The sequence below is a fragment of the Numida meleagris genome, chromosome 2 (assembly GCF_002078875.1).
Source record: "Numida meleagris isolate 19003 breed g44 Domestic line chromosome 2, NumMel1.0, whole genome shotgun sequence".
NCBI classification, from domain to species: domain Eukaryota; kingdom Metazoa; phylum Chordata; class Aves; order Galliformes; family Numididae; genus Numida; species Numida meleagris.
The window spans coordinates 36,353,552-36,373,461 of record NC_034410.1 but is presented as its reverse complement, the minus strand read 5'-3'; the positions used below and the strand labels follow the sequence as shown (position 1 = coordinate 36,373,461).

The following is a 19,910-nucleotide window of genomic DNA, read 5'->3' as shown; positions in this document are numbered from 1 at the left end:
TTTATATATAAATATAAAATTGTTCCTCTGTTGGAAACTATAGATGTATTAATAAATGTTTTGAACTTGCATAATTGTAATTTTATTGCAATTACTTTCTTACAGTTTTGCATTCACATATAGAATTTGCTAGCCACCTGTGTTGTTGCAAAAAGAGAGTCAATACTTGTTTTACGTTACGAGACAACCTGGGCAAGTCTGTTTAAAAACTGCAAACATAGTGGTGCTATGAAGCTCTTTGAAGATGTGAGCGTCCTTGAGCCAAATGTTTAAACTGCCCAAAGCATCAGACATGCTTATATAAGCTCCTTTCTATTTCACTGAAACCCTGAGGTAAGAATTTCACATTATTTGCAATATGCACTAATTTCAAGGTGGTGACTTCTGAAGAGCTGGTGAAATAATAGGATTCATTACTGAATAGTGTAATGGAAATAAAAATATTTAATTAATTTTATTCATAATTATGTCCTATATCTACGAGTTGGAAAGGAGGTAGGGAAAGAACGTGTTCAAGATGCTAATTTTTCCTGCCTTGACTTATCATATAGTCCAGAGCATGCTCAGGACTGCCTTAAACTGCACTGGCTGTCTAGTACATTCCTGTTGTTTAGTATTTGTTGTGCAGAAGAAAAATATAAGTGATTCATTATCTGCTAGGTCCTGTTGCAGGATGGTGCTGAGAGAAGGGGTTCTGACATTGTTTCGTGCCTGAGGAATTTCTACGTTGCTGCTGCCAAAGTCAATGATGTGAAAGCTGCTGCCTTTAGCTAGAACAAGGTAACCACGTGTGTGAGGGAGAACTTGGCCCCATATCCATGGCAAATAATTAGTTATAATATCCACTCTTGAGTGCAAGCCAGGTGAAGATGGTGAAGGCATGCAAAAAAAGAGTCTCAGAGCTTATCCCAACTAAGCACATTGTAGTAAGTTTCCATGCTCCCCCAGTATTAACAGCTGAGTTATTAAAAAAAAAAAAAAGACTTTCAGTTGAAATACAAGCTCCCCTATTGATTTCCAGCTTGATTTTTATATGAATATTATATCTTTCTCTTATCAGCTTCAAGCAGCTCTAGTTGGTTTGGCACTTAGTTATGTTCTTGATGTTGTTCAGAAAGATGTTGAGTTAAAGCTGAACAGATACCTCGACCTGAAATTTTAACAAGAATGTGACAGTCCTGGAATTTTATGTAATGCTCATAAACATGCCTTTAAAGTACTTGAAAACTGCCTTTTAAGAAGCATTTTAGACAAGCCCAACACTAGGAGCAACAATAAAATGATTTAGGAGCAAATGTTAACTGCTTAGGATTTTGATAGACGCTGTTCAGTTGAAGAACAGGAATGGCTTAGGAAGGAGAGTCTGATGTTATTCTGAGGTCCTTGGGCACCCTTTCTGGTCCTCCACAGAAATAAATAAGTTGTTGTGGGTACGTTTTTTATATGGTGCTATGAATAATCCTGTAAGATGCACAGTCATTCTTCCTGGATTAGCATCAGCTGCATGTTTTTCCAGTTGTTCAAAAGAAACAATGAAGGTAAGATTAGAAAATATACTGATCTGTGAAAGCATTTTATGGTCCTGTTAGATAAAATTATGCTGAGGCTAGAACAGACTCAAAACACTTCTGGACGAAGAGTTTTATATGGGGACTGGCAGTGGTTGGGGATATCACAAAGAGCCGAGAATGGATAATTTTCTTTCTTAATTAGTGCCTTGTCCTAAGTAGTCCCTATTCTAAAACTGCAGTCACTATTATAAATTCGTTTCCAAATTTTATAAGGAGTTATTGCTTCTTGTCAAGTTGACAGCTAAAGTTGGCCAGGAACTGAAAGCTAAAAATAGGGAAATACATCAAGAAAAAGAACATGCAAGCTTTTAAAACCTTTGCAATGGCAGCATAGGGAGTTTTCTGAGGAGTAGGCTGGGAAAATGACTAGCAAATTAGAAAGAACTGGCTTTTATGGTAATGTTAGGATTTACTTACTACTTTCTCTGTGATGTCTGTTTTGACACTCCTTTACTTCATTGTAGCTTTGTTATTTAGGACTTTAATGTTAGGTGAATAAAAAAAAAAAATCATAGATCTACATTTAAGTGAGTCTTTTTAAATTACTGCCTTATGATCATATTTCTTACTGAATAGAGAAGATTTTCATATTCAAGCTTGAAAAGTATCATATATCAAATGAAGGTGTATACTGTTTTATTGATTGTGCATAATGCTTTACATATATGCAAAGACACAAAAGCACTTCTCTTCTAAATGATGATGAACAATATTTGATGATTTCTTATTTATTTTTTTTTTTTTTACTATTTCCCTTGGAAATGTAGAAGTGGATTGCTAACATATTCAAACAGGAGACAGACATTACAAACCTCAATTAAATACGTGGAGAATCAGAAAAACCCCTCATCTTCCTTTGATGAGCTAATTACTTTTAATTGGCTTGCAGAGAGCTTTTGGGGGAGGAATGGATGAAAGTGAAGTAGGGATTTCATGACTGATTATGCCAATTTCACACCTTGCTTATAATCAGACTCTGACTGATACTAAGAAGTTTTATACCTGGTTACAGTACTGCATGGCTGCCCAGAAAGTCTGTGAAATAGGTATCTGTAAATTAAGTGAATGTGACGTGGCATAAATGCAGTCAAATTATTATCTGTGGAAAACAAAAGAATACATTATATGAGAGTGGTATGTCATATATTTTATTATTGGACTGATGTCACTTTTGTGTACGTATCTGATAACATGACCGCATCAATATAAGGCTGTGTGTCAGTGCCCACTTCAGTGATGAGAGCTTCATAATAAAAAGGTTGTATTTTCTTCCTGTGCTGTAGCAGAAGCAGTTCATAATTATGAACTTTTGCATAGGTTTTGTTTGTTTGTTTTCTGATTTATAGTTGACCATCTCTTGTATACATAAAATGCATAGTGAAATCCAAATCAAGCAATACTAGCTTTTGGTGGCAGTAGTTCTTAACTGTTATGTCTTATGAGGAAGATTTGTATGGGTACTAAATCCTGTGGCTGTTTTAATCTCTAGGGAGTCTCTAGGGAGTAAGCAGACTGGATTCTTAACTCAGTAGACAGAAAGTGCAGCAAGAGAAGCACCCAGATGATCCAGTTCATTGTATCCCTGTTGCTAAGCAGACAGTCTCCTGTACCAGTTGGAATGCTTTCAGACTGTGTGGCTGTGTTCCTAAATTAGTTGCAATAATTAAATCTGAAAGTCATGATGCTAGCATTACTTGCCAATTCCAGTATTATGAAAAGGGGCAAAACCACCTGATCAGTCTTAGGTATAAACAGAAATTTGTTTGATCTACCAGCATATGCTGAGCCAAGAGCATTATGAATTTAAAAAACAAAGCCAAAACAAACATAATACCACTCGTAAACTATGAATTGTCTTACTGTTCCAAGAAGAGATAACCTCATTGAAAGAGAATATCCTGGAGGAGGAAATTCCCTTCAAGTGGTTCACTTTCTACTATACCTACAGACAGTTCTGGTAATGTGAGTATTGGTACTATCTAGAGACAGAAATTTCCTCTGTTAAAATTGTGGAGGCTTTTTTTTTTTTTTTTTACTTTTGCACATTTTTTTTATTAAGGACAAATATATTTCTCCCACAGAAAAAAAAAATAAGGAAAAAAGGAGATGCAAAATTGTCTTTTTTTGCCTCACTATATTGGTATTGTAGTTTTCAATTGCATGTTTTTAAGCTTCCCACCCTTGACGGTTCCTGTATCATTTCTCCATTGTTCTGACCTGTACATAAGCTTGTTTCACGTGTAATAGAAGACCACATTGATTCCTTCTGTGGTTAGAGATCCTCACTAACTTGCCTAGCAGAGAAAGAGAGAGCAATTCTCATTTTTGCATAGACAAGAGATTCCTATTTGGGTAGGAATTACTTGTATCTTAAGTGACACTCATTATGAAATGAGAATTGTCCTTCAGAAAATTATGGTTTTGCAGTAATGGCTTTCCCCTCCATACATATTGGAAAATAACTCTGAATTAAAGTTACTAGATAGTCATAAAATCTATAAGTGTATTTTCCTCTTCTTTGTGTAAGACAAAAACTATCAGAGTTCAAGCCATAATTCAGTACTGAGACTAGATCCTTACTTTCAAAACTCAGTTTTTCCTAATACAGAAATCATGTTTTGGTTTGTGCTTCAAGAAGCTATATATGATGATAATTTGTGAGGTTCCTAATATCCACTAATCATTTCTCTTTCTAACGGTCAGATTGTTGCAATTTATAGTATGAATACAAACTACTTTCAGAAGTAAGTCTGAAGTTGTCCTTTTTTAAATAGTTTTACTATTTCTGTAGTTAAAATCATAAGACTCCTTCAGTTTATCAATCTGAATCAAGTAAGAGTTGAAGAACTTGCATTGAATGTGATAGTAAGGAAGCAAGTATCCAAGCTAGAAGCATTGGTTTCAATCAGTGGTGTAGGAAAATGTGGTACTTGTTCTTACTTTCGTTCCAAAGGAAACTTCATCTGCTACTTTGAATTTACCAGTGGTGATAAGTTATTTCCTCTTAACAGCTAGTTAATTTTTCAGTTGATTGTTTTTTTCTCTGAATCACTGCCCTTCACTGACAGCTGTCATTAGCACATATTTTTCTCATTTTAATTATAGCTTATATCAAGATTTACATTTTAGTCTTAGTTGAAAGCTGAAAGTCACATTTTTACCATGTGAATAAAACAATAATGTATGGAGAGGTATGGCTGGGAACAATGTACGTGTACAAATGACTTACATAAGGTAGAATCTTATCTTATGGCACAAATGTGTTATCTCCTATCTTGCTGTCATTATATTACACATTTCATCTATGACGAACCAATGTGACATTAGTTTTTTTTTCCTGCCTCACTAGGCTAAAATTTTGTTCACAAAAGCTTTCATCTTTGCTTTTGGGTAAGGTGATGTGAAGTCCCATAGCATTTCATCTGCTGCCTAATTATCTAATTATTAAACCAAACTCCATAAGGAATTGAAACAGATTTAATGGGCGTTGAGGAACATCACTGATGTTATATCTGTTGCACTTGTCCCCCCTTTCTTTCTTACTCAAAATCAAAAATAAAAACAACAAAACAAATCTTGAATAGCAGCATCACTACATGCATCTTATCAGGGCCTCAACAAAGGTCCCACTTTATAGAGCTTCCTGACCTCCTGTTTTCAACGTTGACATAGCAGCAAATCAACAGCCTTGTGCCTGAGCTGGAGGGAACTGTACCTTGGCTCTGTCTGATTTTTTTTAACCATCTACTCATTTTTTTTTTCTGTGGTTTAGACCTGTCTCTTTTCACTTTTCAGTGCAGTGATAGGCGTGCATTCTCAGGTGGGCTGTGAGGCTTCATCCCCTGGGTGCGGAAAGGAACTGGATTTTGCTTGGGAGGCTGCATCTCAGGATATTTTGCTCTCAAGGTCTCCTGGCAGCTAGAAAGAGTTGGGGGATGGAGTGCCTGAGTAGCTTAGTTAGAAAGAAAAACACTGTAAAAATTCAGAAACATGCTATACAGGTACTTGTCCAGTCCAGCTCCTTTAGAAGTGGACAAATCTGCTACAAATAGGAATTTTGTACATGGGATATTGTTGGTAGAAGAGTTGTGGACAATTGTGCTGTAGGGGATAACAATAATTTTGCAATATCTCCTCTGTGAAGGAAGGACCTGCCACTGTCTTAATGATCAATGCAATACAAACAAGTCTGGTTTCAGAGGTATTTCACAATGTAGTAGGTGGGGAAACTCTGAAACTCACGTTGGTAAACAAATACTTGTGAATAGTTGCTTCATAAAAACATTTGTGATGAATATTCATCTGCTGTATGGAGGAGTTTCTGACTGGGGTTTGACTTGCATGCATGAACTAGGACAAATTTTCTAGCCAGCAATTACAATAATTTGAAGAAAGACTTGATAAGAATAAAGAGTAGAAAGAGCAGTTGTAGTTGCCTTAATGATTCTTTTTCATCTTAAAAATGGTTCATTTAATTTCCAGGAATGTCTGCCTTAATAATTTGTAATTATTTTCTGATTTCAAGATAAATATTATGGAAGGTGATGATATTGGCTGGCAGTGGAAAAAATCCCTTGCATCTGTACATTTTTAAAGATCATATAATGATTTGAGTTGACAGAGACCTTAGGAAATCTCTAGTCCAAACTCTGGCTGAAAGCAGGGTCAGCTGTCAGATCGGGTTAGGTCACTTAGGCCTTTATCCAGTCCCTCAGAACCTCCAAGGATGGAGACTGCACATACTTTTTATATATATATATATATATATATATATATATATATATATATATGTTTTTCTTTTGTCCTGAAACTGGATGAAATATTGAAATTAATGTCCTGTCACTGTCAAGAGGAGTTAAACTTTTAAAAACATGTACCAAGTGTTCTCAATTCAAATCTAAGTGAAATTTTCTCCTTTCAGTACTCCCACATATAGTAAAGGAATTTAAAAGATTTCTACACAGAATTGTAGTACCTCCTTTGAGGTTTCCCTGTGTGGCAATATGCCTTTGAACTGATCTGTCTGACCATTTTGGTGATAAGATGTTACTGAGGCTACTAGGGCCAGAAGGACTCCAAGGCTTTGCAGAAAACAGCACTTCTAGAGAAGTGCTTACTTCCTTCAACTGCGACATGAATGTCAGCAAAGTGAAAAGAAAGTTTTTCTGCCTTTAGGAAAATTGTGGTATAGATTTTACGTTAATTTGCACTCCTCTCACTTTACATTACATAATCTCACTCCCATTATAACATCTTCCCCTCCTAGAAATGGTGCCCTTGTGGTGCAGTTCCAGTCCTATAAAGTCACTGATCTGATCTCTTTTGTTACATCCACAACAGTCACCAGTAGACTCTGGGAAATCTGTTACTGTAGAAAATGCACTTCTTCCTATACTTCCATGATTATGTGGACATATTCCTCCCTAATTTAATTAAAAGGTGAAAGAACTCTTATCTTACAGTGGGACAGTTGTGAGTCTTGCAAGGATTAGAAATGTAGGAAGAAAACAAGGTAGTAGGGAAATGAATAGTTATTCCTTGCCATTTTTTTGAATTATGGAACAAGACATCTAGATTTAAATCTTAACCTGCATGCACAACTTTTGTTGACTCAACCAAATTTATGTATTGTCTGGAGAAAATTGAAAATAATGTCTGCCAGACAATTAGCAGGATGTTATGCCACCTTTTACTGCACTTTTTTGATCTTGAGTAATTTGAATGCTACTTACAGGTCTAGTTTGTCATTCTATTTTTATTTGGTTAGGCAGTGCTTACTTAGTTTTGCTTGTCCTTCCACACTGCAGTCGCATAGGTTAAGAAAGGGCAAAGCATGTTGTATCTAATAGGATAGAAAATAATGTGACATGAGTGCAAATTGACCACAGGCAAAACCCTTTTGTGTTCAGATGCTATTGTTATCTTTTACTTATCACTTTTAAATGACTAAATTGTCAATAATACTCCTTATTTTAGGATATTAGATACAAAAGCTTGAATCTCCAGTCTTTATAATACGACTGAATTATTGATGGTATGAATGTATGCTTACCTACAGTTTTTTCATGCAAGAGTGAGGTTTCCATATTGATAGTACTACCTGCCTCTCTGACCACATAGCATGTGAAGTGCTATTCGAATACAGTCGTCTGTGTTTTCTCAAAAGTGACTAAAATATTTTAGCCGATCACCAAGATACCTCAAAGATGCTACTGTAGCAGTTTTATCATAAATGTTCTGTTTATCCTAGGCTTTGGTTCAATTTAGAGAGATCTTGAGATTGGCTTAGAAAGAAATCGTTAAAGAGGCTGTGATATCAGCTTAGTTAATCATCAGTACAGGTTAACTAATTCAATACTAGCCTCTTTTTGCCTTCAGTGTTAAATGAAGTAAACAGTGTAACTACCAAAGCGATGAATATTACAAAATATTGTGTTTAGTTCCATAAGAATAACTTTCATGAGGTATGACTGTAATTTCTTGTTTGCTTTATATGTCTGTACTGCACATGAAATCTAATATATTCTCTAAGTCGGGTCCGACAGGATATATAAACAGTAAGTTATATCTGCCAGCTACACTGGTAGCTCCAAGTGCTTTGCATTATTTATTTGAAATTGTCTGTTGCTTAAACACTGACTTAAACTGCATGCTTTTTAAGTGACAGGAAGTCTACCAGTTTGGATCCATTTAGAGTAAAGTCAAAGTTCTTTCCCATAAATTTTGAGCCACAACAGTAGGAAACAGTGTCAGAAAAGGTAGTGAATCAAGTTCTATACAGAAGTGGTAATTGAATCCTCTAAATAAATTGCATTGCTGTCTGTGCTTTGACTTTCATTTATCACCACTGCCATTTATACAGTGAGCATGTAACATGATTAGACCATTCTTGGTTGCTTCTCATAGGAAAAGGGTTGACAGCTAATATTCATAATTTAAAATGGTTTATTTTCTCTTCTGGTTGAAATAGTCCTGAACTTCCAGTATATTATTCGTTTTTATTTAGTGAGGGTCTCGAGCAGATCAGCTGAGATCCAGATTTCAAATGCCTTAAAGATCCTATGAGTCGACTTTTAGAAGGATTTACTTGGAATTAGGTTTCCTAAGGAGCCCTCCCAAAATGCTGAGAACTGTAGAAACAGGAGGAGGCTTCAGACAGTTCCTCTCTGACTCTTGCATTGAGTTCCCCTAACAGTATATGAGATTTCTAGTGATGGTTCCCCATTACGCAAATCCCGCAGCACGAGTATCTACTCTAGCTCTATATTAGTTAGACAATAAATGACAAAGCCATGAAATGCTGAATATTTCCAACAGAGGTAAAAGATGTATTTGTTCCATTAAATATGGATGGTCTGGATTTTGCTTAAGTTTTGTGGCAGTAGATACTTTTACAAGCATAGATAGTAATATTTAATACTATTTAAGAACAGATATTTTGTATATTTTATTATAGAAATGGAAGATTTCATATCAGGTTCAATATAACGTTGAATTAGAACCTTCCCTGGGGTCCTGTCCTATTTCCATTTAGACTGATGAGTGTCTTCCTGTATTTCTCAGTTAAAATAAGCTGAGGGACACTGTATAAATTTGAGAGTAGTAAAGTATTTTTCATTCTCTTTAAACTGACTTCCATTGCACCTTAAAATGTCCTTGATATTTTAATGGTCTCTTTGTACAGGTACTGCTACTAATAGCTGATAATTTGATAGAGAAGAACAAGTTAAAGTTTAGTTATAATGTGTCAAATATAGGCAGACTATTGTTTCTGTTTTTAACTTTAAGAAAATTACATTGATGTCGAAAGGCAGGTGCCAAGATAAGGAAAGAAGAGGAATCAAATGGGGGGAAAAAAGAACTGTAAACAACCTTTGGAATCTAGTTAACTGCCAGAGCCCCATACCATTCACACTGATAATTATTTTATAGCCTAAATAAAAACAAGTTTTTTTTCTACTGGTTAATATTGGGAGTAATTTATGTAATTCATGTATATCTGGCATTGATTTCTTATTTCTTCTTTCAGTTTACTTAATGAGATCTTAAGATGGAGGGATACTCAGTATTTTATAAAAATACTATCTCCAGATAACGCTACAGAAATTCACATTTAAAACTCTGCTAAGATTAGCCTAAATAGGTCTCAAACAAGATGGTTGTAATGTTAGTTGACTGGATGTGTCAAACACAAAAAAGTGCTCATACTAACCAAATTAGCAGACTTGAAAATACCAAGTAGTAAGTAAAAGGCTTTAAGAGTTCTCTAGCCTTTTGTGAGGATGGAAATTGAGTAAAAAAGAATTGAATATATTGAAAGTTATTTAATTTTACCTGAGCTTTTCAGTACTACTGTCTGGACTTTGTAGTTTCTTCTCTGTGAGGTGACTAGTTGCAAACCTGAAAAGGAGCGTGAAAGTCAAGTATCTTTCATCATGCCTTGAATCCTCATCAAAGCTAGAGGTAAATCAGAGCACAGCATGTCTGGCATGTTATCTTGAATATACAGTTCAGAAAAGAGCAACAGGGGACATAAAGAGAGGTCAACTGGGAAAAGAAATAAAATACAAATGTATTTTGGAAGGAACTATAGCAGATTCCATATCTCTTCTCTTCTCTTCTGAGCCAGGAAAGCAAAGTATCTGTACTACTGGAAGGTTTTTGCAGCATGTCTATTTCATCTAGTTTTCAAGTAACAAACGGGGTGGAGCAATGCCTGTTAGCAGAGATTTTAGTCAGATCTTTGATAAAACCACCTTGAAACTAATTCTTGCCACTTGGCAGGAAACATATTGCCATTCCTGAGACTTCCAAGCTAATTTGCAGTTTTCCTTTGAGTTTGTCCCTAGCATTCCACTTCTCTGTGAGCAAAGGACCTAGGTAGTGCTTCTTGTATTTGTTGGTTGAGCAGCATTCATTTTTTGTTCTGAGTGGATTTTATAGATTTAAAAACCAAACAATATTGTGAATTCAGGCAAAGCAGAAGTTTACATTCTTGACTGAAGAATTTAGGGGAAAAAAAAAGCTGTAAAACAATCACTGTAGCCTTGGGATATATCAGAGCTAAAATGATGTCCTTTGTATTGCTTAGAATTGTTGAGGAAAGTCATGGCTATGGACCAAGGTGGATATTTGAAAGACTCCCGTTCGTTGGATACTATCTCTCACATTTGGTGCTTTAAGCTAATGTGTGAGAGAAGTGCTTGTCTTGTCTTGGCTGCTCCAAGGATCCGTTTTGGTGAGAATTTTCTCTCTCTTTATCCAGGATGCCTGCCCTCAACTCTTGGTACTTGTGAGCTATCTCACACTACTGATGGGAGATACACAGCTATTCTCTTGCCCTGACTTCTCTCAGATTATTATTTTATCTCATTAGCCCATTCTTCTGACTTCCTCCTTGTCAAGTGTCCAATACTGCTATCTGTCTTCTAAAATCAATAGGAGTATTGATTGTACAATAGTTCTCTTGATTTTTTGGTCTCTTCAGTGTCCATAGGTTTTCATAGAGATTGTGCAGGATCTGAATAATCTTGGTATCAAACTTGGCATTAATTGTGAGTTGCAGCTCCATAACTTTCATTAGTTCTAGGAGTTACTGTCGTTGTGTATACACATTGTGCTTCATATGAATGTGTACAAATACTGTTTCTAACGTAAGGGGACAATTTGTGATGCTGTTACCTTCCTCGCCTCATGCCTTTTAATTGTGAGAGCTAACACACAGGAGGCTTATTCACAAGGTTCAAATCTGAGTAACATGGCAGAATTTGGTTTAGAAAAAAACCATTCAGACAGACATCTAAAAAAAGACAAGCAAATAAAAATAAAACTGACTTCCAGTTTTTGTAAATGATAATATCTAAATAAAACTCTTTCAAATATCTGGAATGTGGCGGTTTAAAGACCAACTCAGGCAATCACAGCCATGATGTGTGTGCTATTTGACAAGCACAATATCCAGGTACCTATTTTTCTTCAAGCTTCTTGTTCGTATATCTAGACTCCCTTAGCAGTTAATCAACATTATGCATTTTTTCTCTGTTCATAAGTGAAATGTCTTCTGTAATGGGGGATAAATTGTTGTCCGTATGCTTTGGAGGTTTATTTCTGAGTGCCAGTAAGTTTTTAGATAGATTTGATCGTGTATTCAGGCCAAGTTTGGTAATTATGGTATTAAGAACTCTGTATGGCTTGAAGAGCTCTCTTTTATTATTTGTGCTTTATTTTCCTGTTTCATGGAGGTCTGTTAAGCCTGTTTCACATGTTCCTAAAGCATTGAGGTATTTTGCTGTTTTGAGCCTACTGCTAAATACCAGGTAGCTTGGAAAAGGTAGAAGACAGAAGTGAAATTTGTCCACATGCTTGAGATCATAATATTTATTAATCTTGTGTACGAATATTTGGTTAACAAGCTGTGTGTAATTGCACGAGAATAACCTTTTTGTTGCTTTTAAAAAATGTACAAAATTCAGTTAAAAACTTTGCTTGTTGTAGATTCATGAGTAGTAGATGGACTTCAATTTACATTTTACAGTTGCTCTTGGCTTTAATTTAAAAAATATAACTAAGTAAACAAAACTTCATCTGAAGAAAAAAAGAGAGAAATGAGACTATTTTCCAGTAATGAATATTGGCAAAGCATAGCCTGATTCCTTGTGATAGAGATAAATATATTTGTGCTAATGTGCTTAAGAGGCAACTATTAGTTTTTAATGAATGTAGGAGATTTACTTTCTTAGCAGAGCTACTAAAATAATAATCATACATAAAGGAATACTTCACACAAGCTCAGGAAATTATATTCGGAGATTCAGCTGGGGAATTTGGTTCTGGTTTGAAAGATAACGTTCATTTATATATACAAAAAAATTGTTTAGTTCATTAGCATACTTTTATTCTGCAGATACTGAAAAGCTTTAATGCCCCCCAAATTACTAAGATATAACTTAGTTTTATGAGTTATCAAGCACTGAAGATATAAATAGCCTTATTATTCTGTCACAGCTAGTGTAGTACTGTTCCAGAACATTGCAATTGCACAATAGGTGGCATTTTAAAGGTGTTTTTTTCTTTTTTCCTCTGTAGCGTAGAAGATTAGCTTGATTCTGAGATAATATACTGACTGAAAGTGGGCATATGATTTTAAGACATCTGGCAAAAGCACAGGCTTTCACATTAAATCCTTAAAATGTGTCTAATGGGCAGGCACTGTGTTTTTTGAAGTAAAACTTCTGATTCATATTCTAATATACCACCAGCAGGAGATTAGTGAAGTCACTTTAATGAATAACAAAAGTGGTCAGGCAAAAATGTGTTACCTTCCCAAGAAAGACAGTTTTCACTTGCTCATATGTATGTATAGCTGTGTATGTATTTATGAAAAGTGTAATGGGGGGTTACCAATGGAGTTAAGAATTGTGGGGAAAAATGGTGTAAGAAAGCAGAGTTTTGGGCTCTTACCTTAATTTGTCAGAACTCAGCTGGGTCTCACTAGCATGTGTCAATAGTAGGAGTCATGGCTTAATGATTCACTGCACTTTGAGTATTTCTTGTGAGTTGAAATTAATCCTTCTAGAAGAAGAAGAAAGAAATGCATCACATGCCATGTATAAATTAATATTTATCTCTGCTAATATTAATACATTACCATCAACATTGATTATTAATGACTCCATAAGGAAATCCGTGAACTAGGCTGAACTGCATCCACTGTTAACTCTATTATAGATCCACGTATTTCTTGATTAAAACTTTATATTAATCACTAAGTATATCAGATAGAAAAAAGAAACTGGAGAAATTGTAGAAAATAATTACCATTCTCCAGAAGATTGATCCAAGGGAACTTAGTGGGAACTCTATTGCTGAGAAATTTGAACTACATTTGAAAGTTTTTCTCTTACTTTTAATTTTGTTTTTTTCAATCAATATGTGGTACCAAAATATATACTCTAAAGATCTGCTAGCTGTTAATATCCACACTGTCCTAAGTGATAATATTCTTATGATACTGATAAGCACCTGCACAAAAACACAGATTGCCAGTTAATTAGTCTGGTAATACTGATAAGTCCATAGTGCGGTCTATAATGTCTGCTAGGGGCAAAAATGTATTTTGTGAGACTTTTTTGCAATCTATATTTTCAGTCCATGCATGTCAATCAAATTATTTCAGGAATGACATTAGTTTCTCACAGATGGACTTGAAAAGTTCCTTTAAATACGTGTTGACAAATCTAACTTCCAGAAGGGTTCCAGATGATGTTTCCTGGGTTAAGGCTTTAAATATGGTTGGGGCATTCGTGATGGGAAGGAAAGTGCGAAGCGAAGGGAAGACATTGATCTAATCCTCTTTCTTGTCCAATTTGACCATTTTTCCTAAAGAAAGGACGTATTTAAAGCTAATGATGGTTGCATATAAACAGCAGCAGAGGAGTTGCCAGAAATGTCTTTGGCTTGTAATACAGCAGTAACTTTGGGTTGTATTTTTTAATTGTTATCACACGGTTAAAAGACACATTCCTAAAGCTGTTATGAAAAGGCAGCATCATGGAGGAATACATAGGTGATTTTTAAATTAAAGTGGGTTACAGATGGTGTAGAGAATTACACACAACCTCTATCTGAATTGAGTTCTTGCAGCTTTATGAATAAGAGAGGTAAGAATATTACATATAAAGCTAATGAACTTGCAGTGTGCAGTCATGTAGGCAAAACTCATGTGATTACAATATGTGATTTCGTAGCATAAGGAAAAATGGTTTCTTTAGATAGCCAAACATTTTAATCTCAGTAGCTTTTTCTATCTGAATAATATACGTTAAATCTTAGTTTAAGTGGTAGCATATGTGTATGAGGCATCAAATGAATCTAAGAGTTGACTGTTGATAAGGTATGGTAGCCAATGGTTTGGCAAATCTCTATATACAGACTATGAAATCAGTACTTAATGACTAAGTCTTTGCCAATTTAAAATGTATATTTATTCAAGGAGTGTGTCCAGCACAGTGAAATGTGTTACAGCATCAGCATTTCTGTTGCATTAAGAATGAGAAGTCAAAACATGAAATTTTAATTTGCTTCCTAGAGTGAATGTGACATTTGTCAAAGAATAACTTAAGTTGAACATAAGAACATTTTGTGACACGCTTCCCCTGAGAAACACTTCCTCTCAAGAAGAAGGATAAAGACCAGAAAAAATCAGCACAAATATCAGTGAATGACAAGTGCAATCCTGACTGCTTCTTACCAAATAGCAAGCAAGCGAAAGTTTGCTCATCTTTCCTATGTGGTAATTCACTTGCATTTCCCAGGCATTTGGGATTATTTTTTTTCCCAAATAAACACAAAGCAGAAAATCACCTACGTGAAGTAGTTTAAAGAAGAATGGTTATTGACCTGAAAGGGAGGAAAACAAGAATGCGTGTTTCCAGTATGATTCATGTTAACTGAGGATAATGTGACAACTGAAGTCCATTGCTTTGCACTGTATTGTAAGAGAAATTATTTTATCATAGAAATGTAGCCTTTAAGATGACGAATGTCTTCTTGTGCGTGACCTTCTTCCACATCCTTTTCTTCAAAGTGTAAATGCCAAGAAGGTTCTAGGAAAGGTAGTAATTATGATTTTTGAAGGCTGTCTTTTGTGCTTGAATTTAATAAATTGTTGTATTTTCTACTTCTTCCAAACCAAGATTGAAGTGTTTTATGTGTTTGTTGTTTTGTTTGTTCCCCCCCCCCCCCCCCCCATTTTTTTTCTCCCTGAATCCTATTGCAAGGCAGGTTTGTGGACTGCTAAGTTGGACCTCCATTCTCTGTGGAAGACGGAAATAGATGTTAATCTCTCTCTGAGGTCATGTTGAAACAGACATGCCTTGTAGTCAGCAGCTTCACTGTTCATTTTCAAATACAATGAATCTGTATTACATGGATTATCACTGTAAACTTTTCCATACATTTTCTATAAGTGACATTCTGGTGTGAATAGCAATCTTTGCATTTTTTCCCCCTTCTGACAGAGGATGGTAAAAATGTTTGTCCACAGAGATAGATAGGGAAGGTAAACAAAAGAAAGCCACTAGATCTTGAGGTAATTTGTGCATTTGAGCAAGCTTAATTGAAGGACATCTTAATGCAAGTTTGTCTTAGCTGGTTTTCATGCACTGGTCCAATATTCACTGGAGGAGTGAGATGATTTGTAAGGAATCTTAGGCTCCTGTATTTCAGAAGCACGCTCTACCAGATTTAGTCTTTCTTTGAAGTGGGAGGAAACAAAATCAAGCTAGACACTTCAAGAAAGTTGACATATTTTGGAGTCCACTCTAAGCTCAGTTGATCAAGATTTTCAAACGCTTTTTGCCTCCACTGTCTGTAAAGGAAGTCCAAAGAAATAGCTCAGATGCAGACATAGTGAATGCCTAAGGCTGGATGTTCTAATGCACTGGATCCTTATTACCTGGATTCGTGAACCTAAAGGTAAAGCCTTTCTTATGTTTGCATTCAAGATGTACTTCAGGCAAATTAAATGATTACACTGTACTGTAAGAAAGCTATGTGCATTGTCAACACCTGTGTCTGTTTTCACTGAATAATGAAATAGAAAAAAATCCTCATGCCAAAGCCAAGCCAGTTGTGGACTTTGATGTTATGTAGTTTCAAAGTGATATACTTCTCCTTTTTGTTGGAATGCTTTTAAATGGTTGCCCAAAAGACATACTGTAGCATATTTGTTTACTATATTCTGATAGCAAACTGAAACTCTTCTGTCTTTTCAAGTAGTTGCATACTCAGCTGTGTATCTTTTATAAGAAGATCTGGTGCAGCAATCAGATTTGTGTGTACCTTGTAAGAAAAAAGCAACAAAAATAATGCCCAATTTTCTTCTTTTTTGGGGGGGAGGAGGGAGGGAATTGTTTTAGATGAGTTATTTTTATGACCAGGAAAATAAAGGCAGTGGTAACAGATCTAGTTTTCCTTTAAATTGATTGAAACCTGTGGAAATGATATTATCTCTTAAATTATCAAACACATAATGAAAGAACTAAAATCTTAAATGCATAAAGGATACTTGATTGTCAATATTTGCAGTGAGATCTGTCTATAAACATACTGATATGTTTACTCTACATCTGAGAAATCTTCCAAAATGATCTGGCCCATATTTTAAATGTTGGAAATGTAGCAGAATCCAAAATTATGCAGAAATTGCCCTTTTTGGCCAATCCCATATTCCTTTTAGGACATGCTTATGCCAGAGCAGCTGTGGTGTACAGCTGAACACTATTTACAGCATGGGAACATCCAGCTGATCAAAATTTCTACACTGTGACTGCAATAATCTTTCATTTCTGCTCTTTATCTAAGATCCACCTTTCCTGTGGATATGGTCGGAGGATTTAGCGAGTGTACTGAATGAGAAAATATTTATTATCTTTAGAAAAATAGCTGAGATATTAGGAGGATTCTGTTATTTGCAATAATATATTTTTGAGCCAATCTTTGATAAATAGGGATGTTATTAAAGAACATTTCTCATGGTAATGTTTTTGCTTAAACTCTATGGGTGTTTACAAAAAGCTTGTCCATGGATACTACATGCTGGAAAAGTTGCCTTACTCATTTGCTAATATCAAGCTGTGATGTGAGATTTTTCACATACTGATCTCATTTCCTAGAATTTGTGAATTAGAAACAGTAAAACTCTGCATGCCTTTATTAAGTATATACATATATATCATTAGACAGATGATGAAAATGTATGTAATGCTTGTTTACGATCCTCCTAATTAAAATTGTTCTTTCATGCATTTCAAGAGCTTCATTCAAGTGCAGGTGGAAGGCAGGCTTCGATTGATTGAGTGTAAAATGCTTCCACAATTACATTTGTCCTGTGAAATAAATATGAAAGAAAGAAATCCTTTGATTGCGTCTGATTTGGAATGAGTGTGAGAGAGAAGGGAGAATGAGGGAGTTGCTGGGTAGAAGATTTGGAAGAAGAGAGGAATAATGGGATGAGAGACAAAAGGGAGCTTCAGAAAATATATTTAAAGTGCAAATACACACACAGAGTACGTCAAATGAAGTACTAAATCAATCATAATGCAGAAAGAAGAAAATAAAACATCTTCACAATACTTTATATGATGGCTGCTCCAAAAGTATCATCTCTTATTTTATTATGTTGGCCTATGACAGAAGTGGTATTGGTGGTATGGCAGTAGAGGTTGAAACTTCCTGAGAATGTTCCATTATGTTTTGCTGGTGTAGATGGCAGCAGAGGGGCAGTCTGACAAAATGGCATCTGATGTGGAAACGCTTATGAAGCAAAATTGTGGAACTGAATTCCTCCATGTGGAAAAAATGGCATCCATTGATATTCATCAATGCTTGCTGAATGTTTATGGAGAACAAACAGTGGATGTGAGCACAGTGAGGCAGTGGGTGGTGTATTTCAGCAGTCATGACAGTGGGTCACCTCCACTGGTGCAGATTTTTATGTGCATGGCATGCAGGCTCTGTTTCATCACTGGCAAAACATACATAACTAATGAAAAACTGTTTTGTAGCTGAAAACTTACTCTATCAAACAGTGCTATTGTATTCTTTGTACCTGCTGTAGTTCGTGGAAATCAGGAGGAGGCATTCCTTTCAGAGAAACCCATGTATATAACTGTATTACTGTTGTGAAAAATCATAACTAAGTAATTTTGCTCTATTCCAAGATGTATGTAAGTACTATGACAAAGGAAGGAAGGAAAAAAATGGTATTATCCTGTACTATAATTGCTATAAAACAAAGTATTGGTATTCTTGGTAAAACCTGTTAGTTTATTTTTTGCCTTTAATGCTGTGTAAAAATATGCTCTAGTCAGAGTTTTAGGCAAAACAAATACAATGCACCGTACTGAAATTGGATTCTTCAGAAAGATCAATAAATTCTGTATGCAGCAGAATAAAGTTATCAAAATGCAAATATTTTAAACAAAACAGAATTAAACAATTGCCAAGATAAGATATTCCCTCAAAGCGTACTGAAAATATTTTCTAGTTTACATAATGTAATTAAATTCAGTCCTGAAGAATTCAAATTTGTCCCAAAGACATTATTGGCAATGTGATTTAATATGCTGATAAGGATGGAAATGTAGCATGTTTGAAGATCACAAGAGTATTATAAAATTATGTTTGAAAACTGACAACAATTGTTTGTAAGTAGTCTTTTGAAAATAATGGCAATAATGAACATAAATATTTCTTTATGAACTGCCTTGCAGTTTTGGTCAAATTCACCTAAATGTGACTTCCACGGTCTTAGTGGAATTATACCAGGAGAAAATTACCCTTATGTGTCATGTGAGGGGAAAAATAAAAAACCAACAGCAAACAAACACCAACTAAAACTAAAAAAATATTTTAGAAACCCACCATAAAAGTGAATGCAGTATCATGAAAATGGGAATCAGTGCTTTCTTACAATGTAGTAATCTATATTGTTCATATTCTTGCAGTAATACAAGAGATGAGTACCAGTTTTGTCTAAACTGCTTTCTCATGGCTTCATTGTTTGCAAGATGGAGGACAATGTGACTAATTTTGCTTGCTCATTTGACAGGCCTTTGACTGGGATTAAAAAAGATGGAGACCTATCCAGATAGAAATTCTTTGTACAGGAGAAGCTTTAAAGTCAAATTTCCCCTCTTGAAATGAGTTATTTGCTCCTTAACAACTTCATGGCATGACCTCTGATTGACAGTGAAGTGGTATTTATAGTATTTAGCCAGTCATCAGAAATGACTAATTATACTTCCCTCAGAGTGTACATGCTTTGATGACTCATGTAATATGCTCTCATTATCTCACAATTTGCTGTCTCTGATACATTTAAAAATATGTATGTATAATGGTGGTACTTAGCATGTTTTTTTTCTCAAAGTTCCATAAATTAAATATTTTTTAATTTTTAAGTGAAAATTATCACACCTCCTGTAATACCTCCTTTCAAAACAGTAGGTGTTTCTTGGTCAGTAAGTTACTCTTGCATTTGCCATTTTAGAAATGCTAGGAGGCTTGAATGCATGTAAGTCAAAGAAAAAAGATCCAAAGGCTAATCCATTAGTAGCCTCTCAGATCTGACCTTCCCTTAGAAAATATCATATGCAGTGTTTTAAATTACTCTTTACAAAAGGGCAAAAGACTGCAGTAGAAAAATTATGAAGTAACACATGCAATATCAGGACCAAACCACTGGTTTCATCTGCTTCTAAAGTGAAAAATCAGATTAAATAGTCATGTTATATATAAAAATAATGCTTTTATAAGTTTGCAGTTTGGGCATTGCTA

The 19,910-nt window shown here is 35.1% G+C and overlaps 1 long non-coding RNA gene across 1 annotated transcript in view; it reads left to right on the top strand.

Moving 5' to 3' along the window:
- Positions 1 to 15,242, top strand: part of LOC110394419 — a 47,813-nt gene extending 32,571 nt beyond the window's left edge. Inside the window, exons 2-4 of the long non-coding RNA XR_002435612.1 lie at positions 106 to 333; positions 661 to 780; positions 14,659 to 15,242. This is a non-coding gene — a long non-coding RNA (uncharacterized LOC110394419). The remainder of the gene's footprint in view (positions 1 to 105; positions 334 to 660; positions 781 to 14,658) is intronic.